General features: G+C 35.5%; 1 protein-coding gene across 2 annotated transcripts in view; it reads left to right on the top strand.

Annotated features, from left to right (window-relative positions):
- LOC138709260 (organic cation transporter protein-like) overlaps positions 1-22,541 on the top strand; it is a 343,326-nt gene that overhangs the window by 186,710 nt on the left and 134,075 nt on the right. Inside the window, exon 1 of one of the 2 annotated variants that reach the window (XM_069839913.1) lies at positions 6,247-6,373. The exons of the other annotated variant lie outside the window; for it this stretch is intronic. The gene's annotated coding sequence lies outside the window, so the exon portion shown is untranslated. Of the gene's footprint in view, positions 1-6,246; positions 6,374-22,541 lie in introns of those variants that run through there. 2 annotated transcript variants of the gene reach the window in all.

Here is a 22,541-nt window from a genome sequence, read left to right as displayed (position 1 = left end):
CATTTTTTTATAATTTTAAGTCCATATTTAATTCCATATTTTGGTAAAAATCCATATTTAATTCCATATTTTGGTAAAAATAACTACATATATATTTACATATTTCATATATTTTTAGTCCATATAAATCCGTTCCCTGCTAATAATAATTTAATAATGATAATAATAATAATTATTATTATGATTATTATTATTATTATTTATTTATTTATTTATTTATTTATTTATTTATTTATTTATTTATTTATTTATTTATTTATTCTGGCGAAGTTAAGGCCTTCAGACCTTCTCTTCCACTTAGCCAGAAACAAAAGAATCTAATACAATTTTACTAATATTTAAAGAACACTAATAAAAAATGTATTCAGTCATACAAGCACAATTTGAGTAAATTAATGCAAACATACTAAATAATAATTACAAAATAATATAAGGCTCGAAGTTACATTCAATGAATATGCAAGCGGTAAGTGAACCAATATTACAAATTGCAAGAATAACAAATTCAAAGTAAATTATAACTAGGCTCCGTATTCCAGCTACCTATAAACTGGAATGAAGTTACCTGATTCGAAGTATATGTGACGTCACAGCGCAGGTACAAGTACGTTCGTATACAAAAGTTACGCATCCTCTGCCCTCTTTCTCTAGAAAGTCAAAACCGGGAAGCAGTCATAGTGAGTAGTCTTATCGATCACTGCTCTTACTAGTCGTATTATTTAAATAACTACATCTCTGTGGCTGATTGAAGGTTCATTGTAGTTGTAAAATATCTTAGCTAAGAGGTTCAAGCGTGTAATATTCCGGGCCTTGTTGAGGATATTTGAACTAATATTTTCACTGTCAATATAGACAACATTACATATAAATTGTGTAAAATAAACGTAAATAGTGCACTGAAAGACACTGAAATACCAAAATGCATAGAAAGTGTGTTGAACGTAATCCAAAAGAACCAGTACCATCAAAATCTGAAAATTATGAATCTACGTTTAACATGGATTTGTGTAGCCTACCATGATGTTCAGTACCAACATCCCAATTACTAAATTAAATAATCTACATTTTAGAGAATTTCTGGAAAAGTACATAGAAAATTCAGTAATGAGCGGCCTGCAATATCCTAATGAAAGACAAAAAAATGTCAGACAATAGGAATATGTTGTACTACATCATGTCCTATTAAAAGAATTTCTTGCAATATAAAATCATTTCAAGTGACATCCGCATATGTTGAAGTTCCGTAACTTACGAATGCACGTTATTAGGCCTATTCACTGCGAAGATCACGACGAAAGTGAACATCACGGCTCAAGTATGTGTTTACTAGTATAGCTTCAGAAAGTGGGGAGTTGACTGTACTCCACGAACACGCAGCGACAATGTGTTTGTTTATATCCTTATCTGTTGCATCATCTGTGTTCGGCGTACTGTGTGTCTTTAACTTCAGTCTTTAGGTAGCTGGAATACGAAGCCTGATTATAACTATACAACAATGAGGAAAATTACATATATATACACACACATACACACAAAGGAGAATTAAACATGAATACTGGTCACGTGTTTAAACAATTTACTTTTGAATTGCAATATCGTTCGACAGTTCCTGAGGGAGCTGGTTAGGGAGTTTCAGAAACGAATTGCTGATACTGTGAAAGAGGAAGAATAGTGAGCTGTTTTATGGCAAGGCATAGATAATAAAGAGTCATTTTTAGAACTAGTACCCAGGCTCTGATAAGAGGACAAGAAATTAAAATTAAATCCACACACTCAGATTAGAACTGAATACATTATTACAAAAATAACACTTGTCAAAATTGCTCTTTTTCAAGACAACAATAAAAGTAAATAGAACAACACATTTCAGCTGTTTCCGTACAACTGGTGTTTATTCTTGTGGCTATTGCACCTGACATGTGTCTTTTTGGAGTCTATAAACATTTTAAATAGTAGCAAATGTGCCCTTAACTCAATTTCATTAAAAGTGACTGGGGCTGTTTTTGTAATAATGTCTACAACTGGTCTGGCCATTTTCATATCTGTTTTCCACTAGGCATACTTTCACTTCTTGTTCTTTCTATTAAACTTACGACAGTAAACTTATCTTATTACTGACATAACATTCATTACTAGGCTCCATATTCCAGCTACCTATAAACTGGAATGAAGTTGTCTGATTCGAAGTATATGTGACGTCACAGCGCTGGTACAAGTACGTTCGTATACAAAATAGTTACGCATCCTCTGTCCTCTTTCTCTAGAAAGTCAAAATCGGGACGCAGTCATATTGAGTAATCTTATCGATCACTGCTCTTACTAGTCGTATTATTTAAATAACTATATATTTGTGACTGATTGAAGGTTCATTGCAGAGGTAAAATTCCTTAGGTAAGACGTTCAAAAGTGCAATATTGCAGGCATTATTGAAATTTTTGAACTAATATTTTCACTGTCAATATAGACAACATTACATACAAATTGTATAAAATAAACGTAAAAGTGACAAAAACAGACTACAACAAGTACTGGAACACATGTCATTGATTTCCAGACAAACATTGCATCGACGTACTATACTTTGTCGTAATCTTTCAAAGACACCTGGCATTTCACAGATTTCAGCTACTGCGCAAACAATGCATGTTGCAAGATCATCTTCAGAGTCAACAGGGATTTCATAAACCACAGTTAGTAATTAAATTGATTAATGCATGATACCGACCTCAAGGAATAAACAAATAGTATCGATAGTGTGCTGATGGAGTAAACAAACTGGGTGGTAGCATTAAACCACTCTTGCACTGAAATGAAGCGTCCGAGGCCATGAGTCCCTTAACGAAAAGTGTTTGAAAGAAAGTTATCTGACCCAAAAGTTTATCGGTCTAATTTAGAAACATCCTGTATATATGCGATAAATATCTAAGTCCGACAGGTGGCCTGAGTGGTATTCGTGAATTCAATACTGGCAGATGGGCCATCCTGCTTCAGCCCTGGCAGAGCCAGAAGCTAGGTTTCATTCTCAGACAAGTATCGATAAACCCCAGAACCGGGAACCCCCAGCTCTTCTTATAGCCTATCAGTATCGGAAACTCGCACTATCCCCAGAACTGCGCTTTATCCTATTATAAACTATTGCTGATAACATTCAACAGTCATTTTGCGCCAGACGTAAAACTAACAAATTCTTACTAATTTAGACCTCCTGAATTCAAAAATAACAAGCAAAATAATCCATCAGTTCGGGTTTTCAAGATGCACAATATAATTAATTTTCCATGCATTTTATTTTAAAAATCACCATATTTCGTGTGTAATTATTTTGTTTTAGAAATTTGACTATCCATTATGTGAAAACAATATTAGTATAAGTAGGTCACCATGTTAGAAGCACTTGTAGAAACGGAAATTATTTTATTGCCCTTTTACGAGTCTATTTGGAGGGGGTGAAACAGGTTTGCGGTATGAATTCGCTTGAGTTTACCTGATTTTACTTGAGATGTGTATTTCTTTGACTGTGATCTTTTATGACGTCCTGTAGTTCATATTTTGCTATATACCACCCTGTTAAAACCACTTCTAGAAGCGGAAATTGTTTTACTGCATTTTTCGGTTCCATTTGGAGGAAGAGAAACAGGTTCGCCGTATGAAATCGCTTCAGTTTACCAGGAGATTTCCGTGGTGTTAGTATTCTGTGAAAGACGTGTATGTCTTTAAAGTGTGCTTTAATGATAAGTTTGTGTTACACGGGATAAGTGCAAAATGTCTCCTAAGTGTGTCAACAAAACAGTTTCTGTGATATTTGTGGTTAGGTCGATGCCGTTAAAAAAAATGCAAATTAAGTCCGTTAACTCAAAAAGCGTACGAATTATATTTCGGGTGCAAAGTGGTCGATTTTGATAAAATAAAATGGGCTCCTAATATTTCTTGCAAAACTTGTACTTCAAATTTACAATACTGGTTAAAGGAGAAAAATAGAGCTATGAGGTTTGCCGTACAAATGATTTGGAGGGAACCAATAAATCATAATACAGACTGTTACGTTTGTTTGACTCCACCAGTACAAGGTATGACATCTAAATGCAAACATACTATCTCTTATCCAAACATTCCATCAGCCATCCGACCAGTTCCTCACAGTTCCAAATTGCCTGTGTCAAAATCTTCAACTAATTTTGTACATGATTCTTCTTCATCACCCGAAGAAGAAGCAGGCCCTTCTGAAGTCTTCGAATACGAAAGCAGTTCCTCAACAGTGCATTTAATTGAGAATTGTGGCGATTTCAATGATGAGCATAATGAGCACTTTCATCAAGAAATTTCAACTATGGAAAGAAGATACTAAGGACAGTGGAGTGCCAATATGCTAGCAGACTATTGTTGAACTATAGCTTGTGATGTACCTGATGTCTAGTATAATAGAAAATACAGAAAAGAAAGCTGTAGGCCTAATCTTCTGAACACTGAGACTTTAACCTTTATTGTCATTATATAAAGCAGTATTTTGAATACATATAATTCGTAAATTTCTCAAAAACCGTAATCAGGAACTATTTTTATTGTCATATTCGTATTCAGGAGATTCAAATTAGGGATAGGCAACCATAAACGGTTATTTTGATAACTAGTTATTTTCATACGGTTAACCGGTTAATTACTGGTTATTTTTGCTTGCCGGTTTAACCTAATAACCGGTTATTTTCATCGATAACCGGACGACCAGTTATTTTTTTAAATAATCATCGAATCAAATGTATTTTAAGTCTATCTTAAATTTAATGTCAGTCGAACATTGTTTATTTTTATTATTTGGTACTCTATGCAATCAATTCTGTATACAAATTATCTCGTAGGCCATTTCTAGAGAGTATGGATTACTGCTTTACTTACTTCATTTGTCCATAGATGGCAAAATGAAATCAGATTTTGTAGGGCTCTGAGTTCTGCAGTCACAACTCGCCTACGTCTATGTTCATGATACAACGGAGTGGGCTATGGAAATTCAGCTCTCCTTGGCAACGGTTTTGTTGTTAATTAACTTGTATCTTTCTGACGAGAAATAAAAACTGTTCTTGAGTTTCATTTAGTCAGTATATTGTATTCTAGCTACAAATATCAATAATCTATTCCTATCTTCATCGCTGACTTTCTCTGATTGACTTATAAATGCGGGTATTGAAGCATTTTAAGCGGCGAGAAATTTTGATATTTTATTGGTTATAGAAGAATAAATTGCCCGTTAGAATGTTTCATAATAAAGATTATCATTATAAAAGTTATGCAATTTTTTTATTTTTTATTTAACTTACTTTGACTCTAATGAGTGAAGTAATTAACTATATTTAATATCATAACCTCTTATTATTTGTACTTGTATTTTAATCAGGGACATCATTGATGATCTTCAGCATGTAATGACGATCTTTTTAGCTATCTTCTGGTTGGTTTACAGTTGATTGCTAATTGTTATTTGATTTCTATTGTAAATAACCTCTCATTTTGTTTTCCTGACTAATTTGCTGACTTTAAAATTTCAAACAATAATAACCGGAAAATAAACGGTTAACCGGTTATTTTTGATCGGTTAACCTTCTTCAGGTTAAATTAATTTTAAAATAACCGGTTAACCGATAACCGGTTATTTTCGAATAATCTCCCATCCCTAATTCAAATTATATAGAAAACATGTAAATTATCATATGCCCATTGCAAAAAAAAAGTTTAAATTTGTTACGCAGTGTAATAAATGAAATTAGGAGACAGTGGAGAGTATTCGTAGAATGATAGAAGGAAACGGGGGTACCTCGAGAAAAGCCCTCTGCAACGCCTGCTTTGTCCATCACAAATTCCATCACGATCTCGCCGGGGAATCGAACTCGGGCCACCTGGATGGAAGGACAGCGAGCTAGCACTTGAGCCACAGATGCGGAAGATCTGACCGGAACTCGAACCCGGTGACAGACTGATGATTTAGAACACGTAGACATCCCAGAGTTCATGTCATTGGACTATTATCATAGATTTCGGATGCATTAACGTAGATTGCTCTGTGCATACGGGAAGATGCCAGCTGATATATAAAGGGTTGCCAAATAAATAAGCTGTCTTATATTTTCACTGCAAACATTGTGTACACATATATACAACACAACAAAGAGCGACAACTGAGGTTCCGAGGAATGATAAGGTTCCATATTAGTATTCGAGGTAGAGGGAGACAGCTTATAAAAAGGAACGATTGCCGTACGGACCGGTCAGAAGTAAATCAGGCGACGTGCGCACTGCAGTTGTGAAACAAGTGAACAACGAGTTGCGTTGGAGGAAACATCGAAAAGGAGTTCTTTATACACGCAATCATCTCACACTCAACAGAGTAAGATATTCTATTCATTCAATTATTAAGCACTTTTTAACACAGGAATGTATGCAGCGTAGGCATGTAATCGTGACGATTCTTCTACAGTACGTACAGAACATGCGGTGCTCTAGAGCGCGGGTGTACTTTTGATCTGACTTTTACAAGCACTTTTTATTAAACAAATGTGGGCTTGTAAGCATCTACCGGACCATCTTCCAGCAATAGACGTTCAGGGCCCATTCATTATTTAATATATGCCAGTACATGTATTTTATTAAATTTGAAACTTTTCTTTTTAGTGACATATTGTCAGCCTCTTTACACTCTAAAGCAGCCGTGGCGAAAAGGCGACTCACGAGCACATTGTGGCTCGCAGTGATAGCTGTGCTTGCTAACTCCCCAAACCCCCACCCTCTCACTCACTGGAGTCAAACTCCGTTCAATTTGTATTTGTCTCTGACCTGCGAGTGGTGTATCGTCGCAATGTCTCTCTCGAAACCATGTACCTCTACAACAACGAAAGTTTCAAGTAGAATGGGAGGACGCATTTTTTTGCTGCCAATATGGTGAGAATATTAAATGTATGGTTTGTTCACGGTTGTATAACATAAAACAGCATTATACTATATGTTACTCATTATTCATTAAACATTAAACGGTTAAGTGTTGTTATTATTATTATTATTTTTTTTTTATTTTTTTTATTCTTTTTCAGCAGATGTACGAATAATGCGGTTAGATCTTCAATTTAAACTCACAGATTTACAATGTAATGTTACAATGAAAGCTAGATGTAAGGACTTGACAAATGCTGAACTTTTCAAATCTTTGTCAAAAAATAAATATCCGAAGCTTCGTTCTTTCGTTTGCTCTGTTGAAGCCATATTCGCTACAACTTACGTTTGTGAAAAATTATTTTCAACAATGAAAGTAGTAAACACCTAATTTAGATTACGACTGACAGACAAATACCTTCGTGATCAACTACGACTGGCAGTAAGTGACATAATTCCTGATTTTGAAACTCTGTCTCAGAGACATTCTGAAGACAGTTAATTTTAGTTTGTGATAATATGTCCTATGTTTTCTTGTTCATTTCTTTCTTCATTACACGTACTAAACATTATTTGTAACCTTATACTCTATAAAATTATATTTAAGTGTTTGACGTAAGGAAAATAAAAATCCATTAATAAGTCACAGTTGCTTCACTTCCCCTTCGGGTGTCCGCCTCCCTCCATAGGTGCTTTGCACGTTGCAGTTTACACAGTGGCTCGGCGCACGATTATATTTTCGCCACGGCTGCTCTAAAGGGAAAGTATGTGCCCTAAACCTCTATGTATTGCGGGAAGATGGCGGCCTGGCCGATGCTTACTACATAATAACTAAATGTACAATTTACCGATATTTGCAAATTTTGCTTTACCAAACTTGAGAGCTATATGGATGTTCAGTTAAAATAAGACATTTCACCTTCATTAATTGTACTGAGCATTTCTTAAAGACACCACTTTGCATAGAATAACTGCGACTTACGAATTGAATTTTATTATTGTAAACACTATTCGAATACCCAAATTTAACAAATAGAATAGCAGAAAAAAGTACTTAATCGACGCTCTCAATAAATTATGACGTGTTAATGAAGTTTCAATTCACAACAATAAAGAGTGTACTTGCAAGGAGCTCAATGAAGCGAGGCTACGTAGAGTAGGCCTACATTGTACTTCTCTTTTTTTTCGGTACATAATTTTATTTTTCTTATATACAGGGTGAACCACAAGTAATGTAATTAATTTCAAGGGGTTTGTCTTTGAGATATTTCGAACAAAAAAGGTTGATACAATATTGCTCTTTTTTGCTTCCTTTTCAAGATAAAAATTGTTTCATATGAAACATTTCATAGCATGTTTTGGAAGAGCCATTTATTTAATTCCCAATATGCTCAGTCGCTTTAAGAGAGCAGTATATTATGATAATACGTGATTGAAAGAATTTCAGTTTTGTTCTCTGAATTTGCAAAAAAATGTCATCCTGACAAATGTATCACTGATAAAATCCTTTGCAGAACGAAAAGTTACATTTATTCGAATGAAATTTCTGCATATTTAAAAGGACGAAATTAAAATTCTTTCTATCATTTATTATCATACTACACTACCCCCTTAAACTGACTGAGCATTTTAGGAATTCAGTCAATGATTATCCCAAAACACGCTATGAAGTGTTTCATATAAAACAATTTTTTTATCACGGAAAGGAACCAAACACGAGCAAAATTTTATTAAACTTCTTTTTTAATATCTCAAAGAACAACACCCAGAAATTAATGACATTACTGACGGTTCACTCTATATAATCAAACCTTGCATTTAAAAAAGTACCAAAACACTTCCACTGCGATCACTAACAAAAGGCGACGTTATATGAATATAATGGAGAAATAGTGGAATGAAATAAATTCCTGTATCTTGTTAATTGCAGTTTATTCGGTTATTTTATATTTTATTCTATATTATTTTTCGTTTAATTTACCTTTAACCCAACAGGATTACTCATTTGTTTATTATTTATTTTATATTACGTATCGATCAATTTATTTAGCAATGTTTCAATAGCGGTTATGTGATTTTTAATTATTGTCTTATGAAATAAAAACAGCTCCTCGAAATAGGACGGATTTTGTAATTACGAATGAACGACGAAATTTGAAAAACACTAAGAATAGATAAACTTAACCAAAACCAACGCAATAATTTAATCAATTTGTCATGTCCATGGATTCAATATTAATCGTTTAATTAGTACTTATTAGATTATTTGATTATTCTGTACTTCATATTCATTCGCATAGGCCTTGTATGCATCTATTTACTTCAATATTTTTGAGCAGCAATACCGAAACGTAATGTTTAACTGTTCTTTTAAACTACTGAAGTTACTTAGTATCTGAGATATTACATAATAAATTATGCCTACACATGAACAGGAATGCTCGTAAAGAAGTGACGTTTAAATTAGTTTAGTAATTGTTAATATCAGAGATATTACATGACAATTAGGCTACACATGAACAGGAATGCTGGTAAAGAAGTGGCGTTTAAATTAGTTTAGTAATTGATAGTATCAGAAATATATTACACGACAATTAGGCCTACACATGAACAGGACGGCCAGTAAAAAAGTGACGTATAAATTAGTTAAGTAATTGTTAGTATCAGAGATATTACATGGCAATTAGGCCTACACATGAACAGGAATGCTCATAAAGAAGTGACGTATAAATTAGTTTAGTAATTGATATCGGCATCAGTCTCGAATGGCAGCAGGAGGTTCTGCTGAAAAATGGCCTTTGAATAGGTGGCGTTACATTAAAGTGAAGAAATTTTTATATGCAGAAACTGATTTCACCTATAGGATGATTAGGCTACTGCTGTCGTAATTAGAGTCCTGCGCGTTTGGTTACCTAGTCGCTCTAAGCAATCCTCAACAGTATAGGCCTACCTAAGTATTATTATGATGTACCGAAGTACATATGATATTTCCGTGCAGCAATTCTGCGTCATCATATGATGAAGGATGAGTGGAACGGAGAAAAATTCTCTCCGGCACCGGGATTTGAACCCGGGTTTTCAGCTCTACGTGCTGACGCTCTATCCACTAAGCCACACCGGATTCCTATCCCGATGTCGGATTGAATCCTCGCAGTGCATGAGGGTAGGCCACTAGAGGGAGCCCAAGAGGTGGAACTTAAACGGAGAGGATTCAATCCGACATCGGGATGGGAATCAGGTGTGGCCTAGTGGATAGAGCGTCAGCACGTAGAGCTGAAAACCCGGGTTCAAATCTCGGTGCCGGAGAGAATTTTCCTCCGTTCCACTCATCCTTCTACCTAGGTACATTGGAGTATAGCGTACACATTTCAGATCTGCTGTTCGGCGAACGTGCAAAAATAAAACAAAGCTGGGCGCTTGAATATGAGTGCTCTAATAGAATGATTTTATGGAGAGCACTTCATTAGGAAAGAATAAAACGTATTTCATCATAAAGAAGGAGATTTTTTTTATTTGAAGCAATTAAAATGTTTACAGTCACTCGTAATGTGTAGAGACTCGTAAAACTAGTAGCCAGTGTAAATAATTTTGTTTTTACTATATTTAGGTGTTACTATAATGTCAACCATTAATTTATTTGTTTATTTATTTAATGTATTTATGTATCTATTTATTTATATATGTGTCCCAAGCCCTTTCTTTATCAACATCGGAAACTCATACTACCCTCCAAACTTAACTCCAGCCTATTTTTACTATTGCGGGTGATAGATGAAGTGAAGGGTTAAGTGGAGAGTGTGGTAGAATGATAGACGGAAATGGGAGTATCCCGAGAAAAGCCTATTTTTACTATTGTAGATGATAGATGAAGTGAAGGGAAAGTGAGAGTGTTGGTGGAATGGTGGATGGAAACAGGAGTATCCCGAGAAATATCCTTTGCAACGTCTGCTTTGTCCACCACAAATTCTATCATCCAGGCCGCTTGGATGGAAGAGCAGCAAGCTAGCGCTTGAGCCACAGACGCGACCAACTAAGTTTTAAGCGGCGATGCCATAAATCTGTGAGGCACCATAAACCGGAGCGATAACTGACCCTTTTGAATCCAATGGCACTTAGAAATAAACACTTTTCATAGCTTCTGTAATCAGAAGCATTGTGATTTTATATGACTTACTCGTGGACCGATAAAATGGCAATCTTCGGAGAAGCTTACGACGTGTGATTGTACAAATGCTTTTTGGGCGCTGATAACATTCCGAAGCGACTCACAGTGTGCAATAACGCAAATCTAGCTGGACAAAATTCATAACTTCTATGCATTCCAACGAATTGTTATGAAACTTTGTATAGACCTTATAAATAGCACATATTCTTTGTATACAAACTCTGACTACGATTGTATAAGAGGAAATATCCCCTTTATACGGGGTAGTTTTAGACAAAAATAATAATTTCTTTCCTATCTAACAGATTTTTATGGGGAACTGTATGGAAGTTACAGGTAGAATATATTTTTTGTGTACAAACTATATTTACAGTTCCAAAAGAGTACAAACTATATTTACAGTTCCAAAAGAGGAAGTACTCCTTTACAGGGGGTGCATTTATATAAGATTAACTTCTCTCACTTACTTACCTACCTCCTTACTTACTTTTACTTACTTACCTACTTTCTTACTTTCACTTACTTACTCACTCACTTACTTACTTACTTACTTACTTACTTACTTACTTACTTACTTACTTACTTACTTACTTACTTACTTACTTACTTACTTTAAGGAACCCGGAGATTCATTGTCGCCCTCACATAAGCCCGCCATTGGTCCCTATCCTGAGCGAGATTAATCCAGTCTTTACCATCATATCCCACCTCCCTCAAATCCATTTTAATATTGTCTTCCCATCTACGTCTCGGCTTCCCCAAAGGTCTTTTTCCCTCCGGCCTCCCAATTAACACTCTATATGCATTTCTGGATTCGCCCATACGTGCTACATGCCCTGCCCATCTCAAACGTCTGGATTTAATGTTCCTAATTATGTCAGGTGAAGAATACAATGCGTGCAGTTCTGTGTTGTGTAACTTTCTCCATTCTTCTGTAACTTCATCCGTCTTAGCCCCAAATATTTTCCTAAGCACCTTATTCTCAAACACTCTTAACCTATGTTCCTCTCTCAAAGTGAGAGTCCAAGTTTCACAACCACAAAGAACAACCGGTAGGCCTAATATAACTGTTTTATAAATTCTCACTTTCTGATTTTTTGAGAGCAGGCTGGATGATAAAAGCTTCTCGACCGAATAATAACAGGCATTTCCCAAATTTATTCTGCGTTTAATTTCCTCCCGAGTGTCATTTGTATTTGTTACTGTTGCTCCAAGATATTTGAATTTTTTCACTTCTTCGAAGGATAAATCTCCAATTTTTATAGTTCCATTTCGTTTAATATTGTGGTCACGAGACATAATCATATCTTAGTCTTTTCGGGATTTACTATCAAACCTATCGCCTTACTTACTTCAAGTAGAATTTCCGTGTTTTCTCTAATCGTTTGTGGATTTTCTCCGAACATATTTACGTCATCCGAATAGACAAGGAGCTGATATAACCCGTTGAATTTCAAACCCTCTGTGTTATTCTGGACTTTCCTAATGGCATATTCTAGAGCAAAGTTAAAAAGTAAAGGTGATAGTGCATCTCCTTGCTTTACCCCACAGTGAATTGGAAACGCATCTGACAGAAACTGACCTATACGGACTCTGCTGTACGTTTCACTGAGACACATTTTAATCAATCGGACTAGTTTCTTGGTAATACCTAATTCAGTAAGAATATCTCTCCTACATTTTATGAAACTATGTACAGGAGTTACAGATAGCGTATATTTTTTGTGTATAAATTGTGATTACATCTGTATGCTACCTATAGACCTAGTAGTTGTACAAAGCTGCATAAAAATATATTATATAGGAGAAAAGTTGTTAATTTTGTCTAAATGCACCACTATAAAGAGGCAATTCCTCTTATAAAACATAATCAGACTTTGCTGACAAAAAATATATTCCACCTGAAACTGCTGCATAAATTTTCATAAAAATCTGTTAGATTGGGGAGAATTTATTAATTTTGTTTAAATACGTCCCTAAAAGGAGTAGTTACACTTATGGAACCGTAAATATAGTTTGTGCACAAAAGATATATGCTACCTGTAACTTCCGTATAATGTATCATAAAAATCTTTTAGACAGGACAGAAGTTATTAATTCTGTCTAAATGCACCCGCTATAAAGGGATAGTTTTTCTTGTGCAAACAGAATCAGAGTTTGTACACAAATCATATGTGGCACCTGTATGGCATGTACAAAGTTTCATAACAATGCGTTAGACTGCAGAGAAGTTATTAATTTTGTCCAGCTAATGATTTACGTTCTGATTCACTTTGCGTTTGTTAAGGTTAGATAAAAATGTGTCCAATGTATTTTTAAACTGATATTCCATATCATGTGAGTAATATAGTAGGCCTAAAACACTCCCACAGTGATTAAAAACTTCCTTAGTCAATTATTCTTTTCTGCTGTTAAGCCAAACATGGAACAGTACCTTATATCCCACCACTGAAAAAAATTAATTACTGATAAATGCGCAAGAAAGTGCGAACTTTAAAACAAGGATTCAACACTCTAAATGATGCTGTATTAAATGGTAAAAGAATTGTTGTAACCGGACGTGATCGGTTATATTAAAACTCACATTATATTTGGAGAACTTTAAAAACATAAGTTTTTCAATTGTAATATTTAAACCCCACTGTAAGATGGAAAATACTTTATAACTTGTAATTGAAGTTACATTAGTAAGAACGTACTTATTATGAACAAATTCCATGTTTCACAACACAAATCACTAACAATTGGCTCTTTTTCACCCACATAGTAAGCCTCTCTCTCTACGACTGAACCGGAGCTAGAAGTGTCAGGAAGAACTCAAAGTGAATACCCTTCTTCTAAATATAGTTTGCCGCTGATAAATGGGTAAAAGCTATTACTCACAACATTCTTCATATGTTAAAGAACACGAATTCATATTCACCTATGCATAACTAAACAAGTCGAAATTTGATTTTTGTCCACCTAGATCAGGAAAATTGCACTGTGTGACTGCCGAAGTGAAGGAATATTTACACGAAACATAGATGTGAAAACAAAATCTGCTCCAGAAAAAAAGTACATATATCGTGGAAGTGGAGACTCGGCATATTTTCCTGTACTAATTTATTTTGTGTATACATTTATTGCTGGCCGAGGTATACGCAACGCCTACAGCCAACAGCATGTGAGCCATATCCGTGATCCGATTATTTGTAGTTTTCAGAGACGTCCAATTTGCTTCAGGGTCAGGTCCGCTTCACGATGACTCTATGTACGCATACGTCAACTTCGTAATTTATTTTGTATAGACATATTTTTTAAACCAGAGACCGTATGACTATTGATAGCGGTAAATACCGGTAACTTTTCGATATTTTCAATACAGATAAAGAATATCGTAAATCCTTAATACCGGTATGACGTCAATTTAGGACGTTTTTACTGGTATTAAAAATTCCAGGAAAATACCGATAAAACATTAAGAAATGAATAAAACACAAATGATTGAAATAAGCCAGAGTTCGAATCGAAAATGAAAATATCAACAAAAATAGGTAGGCCTATTTGTTTAGTACTTAACAATTCCTTTATAGTAAATTGCATGTATAACACTATAGAACTTTCTACCGATATAGGCATAGTAACCTACATGAATTAAATACTGCTATAAAAATCTTAATGTACTACGGCATGAATATTTGAATTTAATTTAGGAACATTTGCTGGTTCACTCGGCATTCAATTGTCGTTTTTTTTTAATTTAACACAGGGTCCGCATCTGGTTTTGACGAGTTTCAACATGCTGTTGTAAAGGGACTATAAGGTTTAAAATAAAAAAATAACACAGTATGTAGCTTGAATAATGCAATATATTGGAATGTCTTCATTTTTTGAAAATTACACATTTCTAGTGATCCCCTTGGTAATATTCTGACCTGTTGTAATCTTACACGAAAATTGTTCATGACACTTTGCAATAAACCTGGGGTTTCGTTGGTTTCTTGCACTTCAACCTGTATCCTGTTCTTCAGATCCTGTATAGAGTGAATGCACCTCTGCACATGTGTGGACATTGTACCACTGCCATACATCTATGACGCAGTGCATGAGGGTAGGCCACTAGAGGGAACCCAAGAGGTGGAACTTAAACTGAGAGGATTCGATCCGACATCGGGATGGGAATCCGGTGAGGCTTAGTGGATAGAGCGTCAGCACGTAGAGCTGAAAACTCGGGTTCAAATCCCGGTGCCGGAAAGAATTTTTCTCAGTTCCACTCATCATTCATCCCAGGTTTATTGCAAACTGTCATGAACAATTTTCGTGTAAGATTACAAGAGGTAATAAGATACCAAGGGGATCACTTGAAATGTGTAATTTTAAAAAAATGAAGACAATCCAATAAATTGTATTATTCAAGCTACATACTGTGTTATTTTTAAATTTTTAAACCTTATAGTCCCTTTACAACAGCATGTTGAAACTCGTCAAAACCAAATGCGGGACCGTGTGCAAGCTTTAACATTTCTGTGGTCATATCGCGTGTAGGCCATTTTTACTATTGTTGAATTCCTGTTCCTATTGTGTGTTGTTGTAGATAGCTTGTGTTCATGTAACTGATCTGTTGTATTGCGTGCATCAACGAGTCAGACTGTCTTCCATTCATTAATTTTTGGATGTCCTATTTGCTCCTCAATACCGGTTTTCGACGTATTTTACCAGTAAAAATTAAGGTTTTAATAATACCACTTATACAAGTGTAACGGTATAAGTAATAGCGTCATTATATCGAAAATAAATAATTTCGGTATTCCATTACTGGTTTAAACTTTACATTCATTAATTCATTCATAAATCCATCTATTCATTCATTCACTCATTAATTCAGTCTATCAGCAATGTTTCCCAACAGCTAACTTTTCACAGCGGCAGAGCTGACTGGGTTTCATTCCTGATAATATAAAAGTGGAGTTTTATCTTTTTTTCTGCCTATCCTTAGTAGCTCTATTTTATTTTCATATATTGTCACGTGACGGTCGTGTCATGCTGACTACATAAACAAGAACGTAAATATTTATTAGTGTTAATTTGTTGTATAAAATTCCCTTCTAGAGTAGATGACAATGTAATTTCATGCCATATTTATGAATATACACTTTGGACAGTCAAAACGATATGGCTCCTTTGAGAAATGTCTCATTTTAAAACTTACATGTTATTCGCACTTGATAATGTCGTGACATGGCAACTTTATATTTAAAATAGCAGGAAAAAGACACTCGCGGAAGAATCCCTGAAGGTGACATTTATATCGCATTTCAAGAAACCTGTACGAGTAAGAGCGACACTCCCTTTTATGAAAAGTAATTATTGATTGCTGAGCAATTCGATATTTACGATTACAGATACTTAGCGAAATTGACGAAGATTGGAGGAATCTGTGTTTGAAAGATTTACGATTAAGGAAACAAATATACCGTAATTGCCTAAGTTTCAGAACCAAACGATTAAGGGCTGAAACATGCAAAACTGATGCATTTTCAGTACGGGTACAGCACATAGAAGATTGACAGATTTCTAACAGTTGTCATATTTTAACCGACATTTGTCGTGTACTAATGGATCTTGTCAACTGCGTTTTGTAACCTAGTCTTGCGAAGTGCTTCCACATATAAAGTCTTGGTTTTTCTGAACCGACGCATGCGACATGCGAGATGCGAAGCCCGCCTCGCACAAATCTGGACAACACGAGAGATAGTGAGTGGTTTCTATAGTTGGGAAGTGCGCAGACCTCGCATCTCGCAGTTATAGAAACCACTCACTATCTCTCGTGTAGTCCGGATTTGTGCGAGACGGGCCTCGCATCTCGCACGTCGCATGCGTCGGTTCAGAAAAACCAAGGCTTTACTCGTACTTGTCCATTTCATGGTCAGGATCGTTGCAAAGAGTCGACCTAGTTGGCGAGTTGGTATAGCGCTGGCCTTCTATGCCCAAGGTTGCGGGTTCGATCCCGGGCCAGGTCGATGGCATTTAAGTGTGTTTAAATGCAACAGGCTCATGTCAGTAGATATACTGGCATGTAAAAACTCCTGCGGGACAAAATTCCGGAACATCCGGCGACGCTGATATAACCTCTGCAGTTGCGAGCGTCGTTAAATAAAAAAAAACATAACATAATCGTTGCAAAGAGCAATTGCACACTTGTCTGATTATCTACATCGGGTATCGTCTAAGCTCTTCCGTTACATTGTGCCATGGAATGGAATAGAATGGAATTTAGGGGAGGGAGGTGCACTATGGCCCAGCACTGCGACCTGTTAAGATCTATTGCGCTAACCCTCAAGTAGGCACATTCCCAAACCCACACCGGCTGACTACACTAAGGTTCACTGCGTACCCAGGTTTCGAGCAGGCAGCCTCCCTCGTCCCTTGGCCAGAAGGCGATCGGGGAATTCTATGGAATTATGATGAAATGGAGAACTAGAGATTTTTCAATGAAAAATCCCAGACCTCACCGGCACTCGAACCCGGGCCGCCTGCGAGACAGGCTTGAGTTCTGATCACTCAGCCACCGCAGAGGTCTGCCCTGTGCCATACTTTGAATGAAATTAAATGGTATAGGAAAGAACTAAGGGTGAATTAAATTTATGAAGTTCTTAATATTCCTCCAATTCATTTATTTGCGCATTTAAATGTTTTATTAGCTGGTTTCTTATTGATTTGACTGTTTTCTGTATAGCAAAACTGTCTTTGTAGGTTTAATTCTCATGCAAGAAATGAGACCACTGTGTATTATAATATGAAAAAGTTGGATTTTCAAACTAAAGAACGCACATAGTCTATCTATAAAAAAAATAGTGTGACTGAAGTGATATGAACTTTTCATTGTCATTTTCGTATTCAACACGTCTGAATTAGGTAAGTTCAGTCTTTTTCATTCCTATTTAAAAAGAAATATGATTGAATTGTTGACTGACGTAATTTCACAACAAATAATTTATTGTAATATTGCTACCCGAAAGCTTCTACCTCATACAATTCCCTCTTTCTTTCTCTGGTATACTTCCATCTAACGTAGTTGGTCACATGTGAAACTCTAAAGCCTTGATTTTTCTGAACCGGCGCATGCGAGATGCGAGGTGCGATGTCCGCCTCGCACAAATCCGGGCTACACGAGAGATAGTGAGTGGTTTCTATGGCTGCGGGGTTCGCAGACCTCGCAACTATAGAAACCACCCACTATCGTCGTGTAGTCCCGATTTGTGCGAGGCGTGTCTCGCATGCGTCGGTTCAGAAAAGTCAATACGTGCTAGAGGATATGTTAGGATATTTATTGACAAGACAGAGAACATTCTCTTAGAACGGTATTACGCGGAAAATTTCGGAGAACTGTTGAACTATGACAGTGAAAATCAGAATAATTCATGAAACATCACTCAACTATTTCTCTTCAAACTTGCCGGAATTTTGATATTTTAATCCAACATAACCAGAAGTATATTTATATTATTACACAGACGAGTCAGTACAGAAAAGGATTCCTTTTTTCTGGAGCCTGTTTCACCTAATGAAGTCATTGAAGTTATAAATAGCCTTAAGCGTAAAAATAGTAAAACAAGAGATATATTAACAAGTATATTATAAAGAAATGTAAATTTTCCTTATGTCTGACACTTACTGAATTTATTACTCCAGTAATTCTTCGTTTTAATTAGGTTCTGTGCCTAGAGGTTTAAAATTAGCTAAAGTGGTTCCTGTCTTTAAAAGTGGTGGTTATTATGATCCTACAAATTATCGTCCTATATCAATAGTGCCTGTTATTTCTAAAAATTTGGAAAATTGTATGAAAGAAAGAATAGAATTTTTATATACTCATCAATATGATTTCCGGCAAACATCGTATACTTTAAATGCTGCTGTTGACATGGTTACTTGTATAGAACGAGCTCTGGATGAAAATAAAATTTCAGCAGGTTTGTTTATTGAACTTAGAAAAGCATTGATATAGTTAATTATTCAATTTTGTTGCGTAAACTGGAATCTATTAGTATTAGAGGTGTTGTTTCATGTTTCTGCCCCATACAATGCCACACTCCTTACAAAGCACTTCACTAGTCTCTTCCTTAGCTATTTTTTCAAAGGCCTGCAGAAGATGCTATAACCCCCTGAAATTAATGGCATTACTTACGGTTCACTCTGTAGAACCAACACAAAAGACTGCTTCAGTACATGTTCATATTCACATAATAGAATAAAATTATTTAATTTGGCATGTAATTAGACTTTTCACGCCCATTTCACAATGCAATCGTTTACAGCACAATTGAAAATATTGTAAGAAAATGTTTGGTAACGTCGGGATACAAGATGAAAGTACATATTATTACGTGTGACTACTACGACTCCTTTAAGTAACAGGTAGACAGAGGCCGAGGAAGTCTTAAGACAACACCTGAAGGGACTCCATCGAGTGAATTTTTTTTTCCAATTAGAGATCTATTTATTTTATATTTCCTTTTCATCTTTTATTGTATGATATGATTTGGTTTTAATGCGCAGACCTTGGGAAAATCATTTCATAAATTTCAGGAGCTATGTTAATCGAAAGATTAAATCCGAATTTTAAAATAGAAGGGGAGAACACAAATCCCGAAACTTAGGATGAAGAAAGAAAGTTTTCTCTAGGTATTTTTTATTATCCATGCTATCTCTTCACCAATGCTTTATCATGAATTTCGTACCTTAACTTCGTCTTGCATATAATAATTTGATTCATACCCTATTTGAGCAGCCACCTGACCTGAAAATAAAGTTTCCAGCAGTAGTAAAAGACGAGGAAAAATACACTTTCTTCTAAATTGTTCTTAACTCAGTACTTTTTAAATATTTTTAAGGTGTGAGTGAAGCAATTTGGAGAATCCACATTTGTGATGTGATTCATGGAGTCTAATTACGTGATAAAGTTCAAAGAAAATGCTTCCTTCATTACAGGAAGACTTCTTCATTTAAAGAAAACAATCATCAGATTACAAAATCGTAAACAAACTAGTAATATTAATATTCTATTCCGAATTGGACGTTCTAGTCTACCTAAAAAAACATTGAAGATGCCCAAGCAACATATCAACATAGTCTTCGGAGTCGATTCGTCGTGCTTCCCGCGAGCTCAACCAACCGAGAAGAACAGTTCATAAATCTTACATAAGCGGTTACATCTCTTTGCTTACAAAGTGCAGATCACTCAAGCTTTACACTCAAACTATCATCGCTGCATTATAAATTCGCCTGTAGCATTCTGAATTTAAGAATGTAATAACTACACTTCGGATTTTTGGTGAAAACCTTTTTTAATCCTTGAAAGATAAGTTCATAAAAACTTGCAAGTACACGTTTCGTATAAGACTATGCATAAAATTGGTATTTTAATAGCACCTAAAAACCTATTTTAACGACAAAGCCTATTCTGACCTATTAAGTATGTTTTATATCTAATAGCTAGAAACACCCATTCTTATTTCGAAGATTTATTTTTTTAATTCCAAAAGTGTTCCTGGTTCTGTTGGAAATAAAATACGAGATAGACTGGAGCAAGTTCTGCAGAGAAATGTAGGGTTGAAGGATCTGCGTACTGCTTCAGATATCCTAGCAGTCCACACCTGTGGAGTAACGGTTAGCGCGCCTAGCCGCGAAACAAAGTGGCCCGGGTTCGATTCCTGGTCGGGGCAAGTTACCTGGTTGAGGTTTTTTCCGGGGTTTTCCCTCAACCCAATATGAGCAAATGCTGGGTAACTTTCGGTGGTGGACCCCGGACTCATTTCACCGGCATTATCACCTTCATCTCATTCAGACGCTAAATAACCTAAGCTGTTGATAAAGCGTCGTAAAATAACCTACTATAATAAAAAATATTCTTGCAGGGAAGAACACGGATTTACAATGTAACATTCCTGACCAACTAGTGTCAAAATTTAAATACGCTCCTGTTACTTCAGTGGATGTGGAGCGTTCATTTTCAGCATACAAATTTGTGTTGAGTGACAGACGGCACTGTATTTTAGTTGAAAATTTAGAAAAAGTGTTAGTAATTTATTATGAAGCTAATTATGGACATTAACGAACAAGGCTTGGTAAAAATTGATTATATTTGACTTGTATGTGTACTGAATTTATGTCTAAAACTTATTTTTCACATTTAATGGTTTAGTTTATGTATAACTAGTTAGATATTTGTTGTTCTTGTACTTTTAGTAGTAGTGGTGGTGGTAACACTGTATAAGCATTTAAAATTATTAAATTCTAGAAGTGAATTCCTGATGATTTGGAACATGTTTTTAAAGAAAACATAATTTTTTTGTTAGAGCCTATTTTCAATTCTTTAGAGACTATTTTCTACACTTTTAAGGCTATTTTAGGCACGTAAAATTACATTTTAACGACCTAAACATCCATACCCTAGTAATAACTTCCTTATGAACGTGTTTTTTCGGATGTCATTCTCACTTCTCAGACCACGTTAACAGATATAATATTTGCAAATGAAATATAGAATACCGGCATAAAACTCAGGAGTACCACCGGCGTAGTTCAGTCTGCTAAGGCGCTTGCCTGTCGATCTGGAGTTGCACTCGGGCGCGGGTTCGATTCCGGCTTGGGCCGATTACCTGTTAGGGTTTTTTCTGACTGTAAGGTGACTGTCAGGTAATCTATGGCGAATCCTCGGCTTCATCTCGCCAAATATCATCTCGCAATCACCAATCCCATCGACGCTGAATAACCTCGTATTTGATACAGCGTCGTTAAATAACCAAGTAAAAAAACCTCATGAGCATGTACGTAACAGCCTTATAAAAAATTTCTGATGTTGGCGCATCCATTACAGGTTGATAGACCTATTCTTCTTTATAGAAAAGATCATGGTAGAAAAAACGTATCCTGATATATTGTAACATTCCCATAACTCAAGTGGAGGATTTGCATCTTTCATATTCGACTAGACAATTGGTAGGCATTTTTATACATTTAGCCGTCCTACAGTGATCACAGCAAACCCACTTACCTTAATCACCTCTTGCGCTAGATTTTCTCGAACCCTCCTTGCTACTGCTCAGTGACGGCTCGTATATAAAACAATACAAACTCATTGCTATTCCTAAAGAAACAAGATTAGTTTATTTATTACAAACAATCGCGATTAAAAACTCAAATTTAAGTAAACAAAAAGTATGTTTTAATAAAGAGCTCACCAGAAATTTTAACATATCATCTATTATAATGATGGTGATATTTCCAAAATTCGTATTTTCTCGATCACCTACACGTCGTGCTACTTTAATGAGGAACTTTTTAATAAATCTCCTTTTGTCTATAGTTTTTTGTTTTAAAATTTTCTCATGTAACTTCAAGAATATTTTCTCTAACGAATTTCAGCTTGGTTGTTGTATTTGGTTTATTGTTTTTATTTTCCATACAACTTGCTTTTAGTCCT

The sequence above is a fragment of the Periplaneta americana genome, chromosome 11 (assembly GCF_040183065.1).
Source record: "Periplaneta americana isolate PAMFEO1 chromosome 11, P.americana_PAMFEO1_priV1, whole genome shotgun sequence".
In the NCBI taxonomy this organism is placed as follows: domain Eukaryota; kingdom Metazoa; phylum Arthropoda; class Insecta; order Blattodea; family Blattidae; genus Periplaneta; species Periplaneta americana.
The sequence above is the reverse complement of the archived record's forward strand: the minus strand, read 5'-3'. Positions and strand labels throughout refer to the sequence as shown.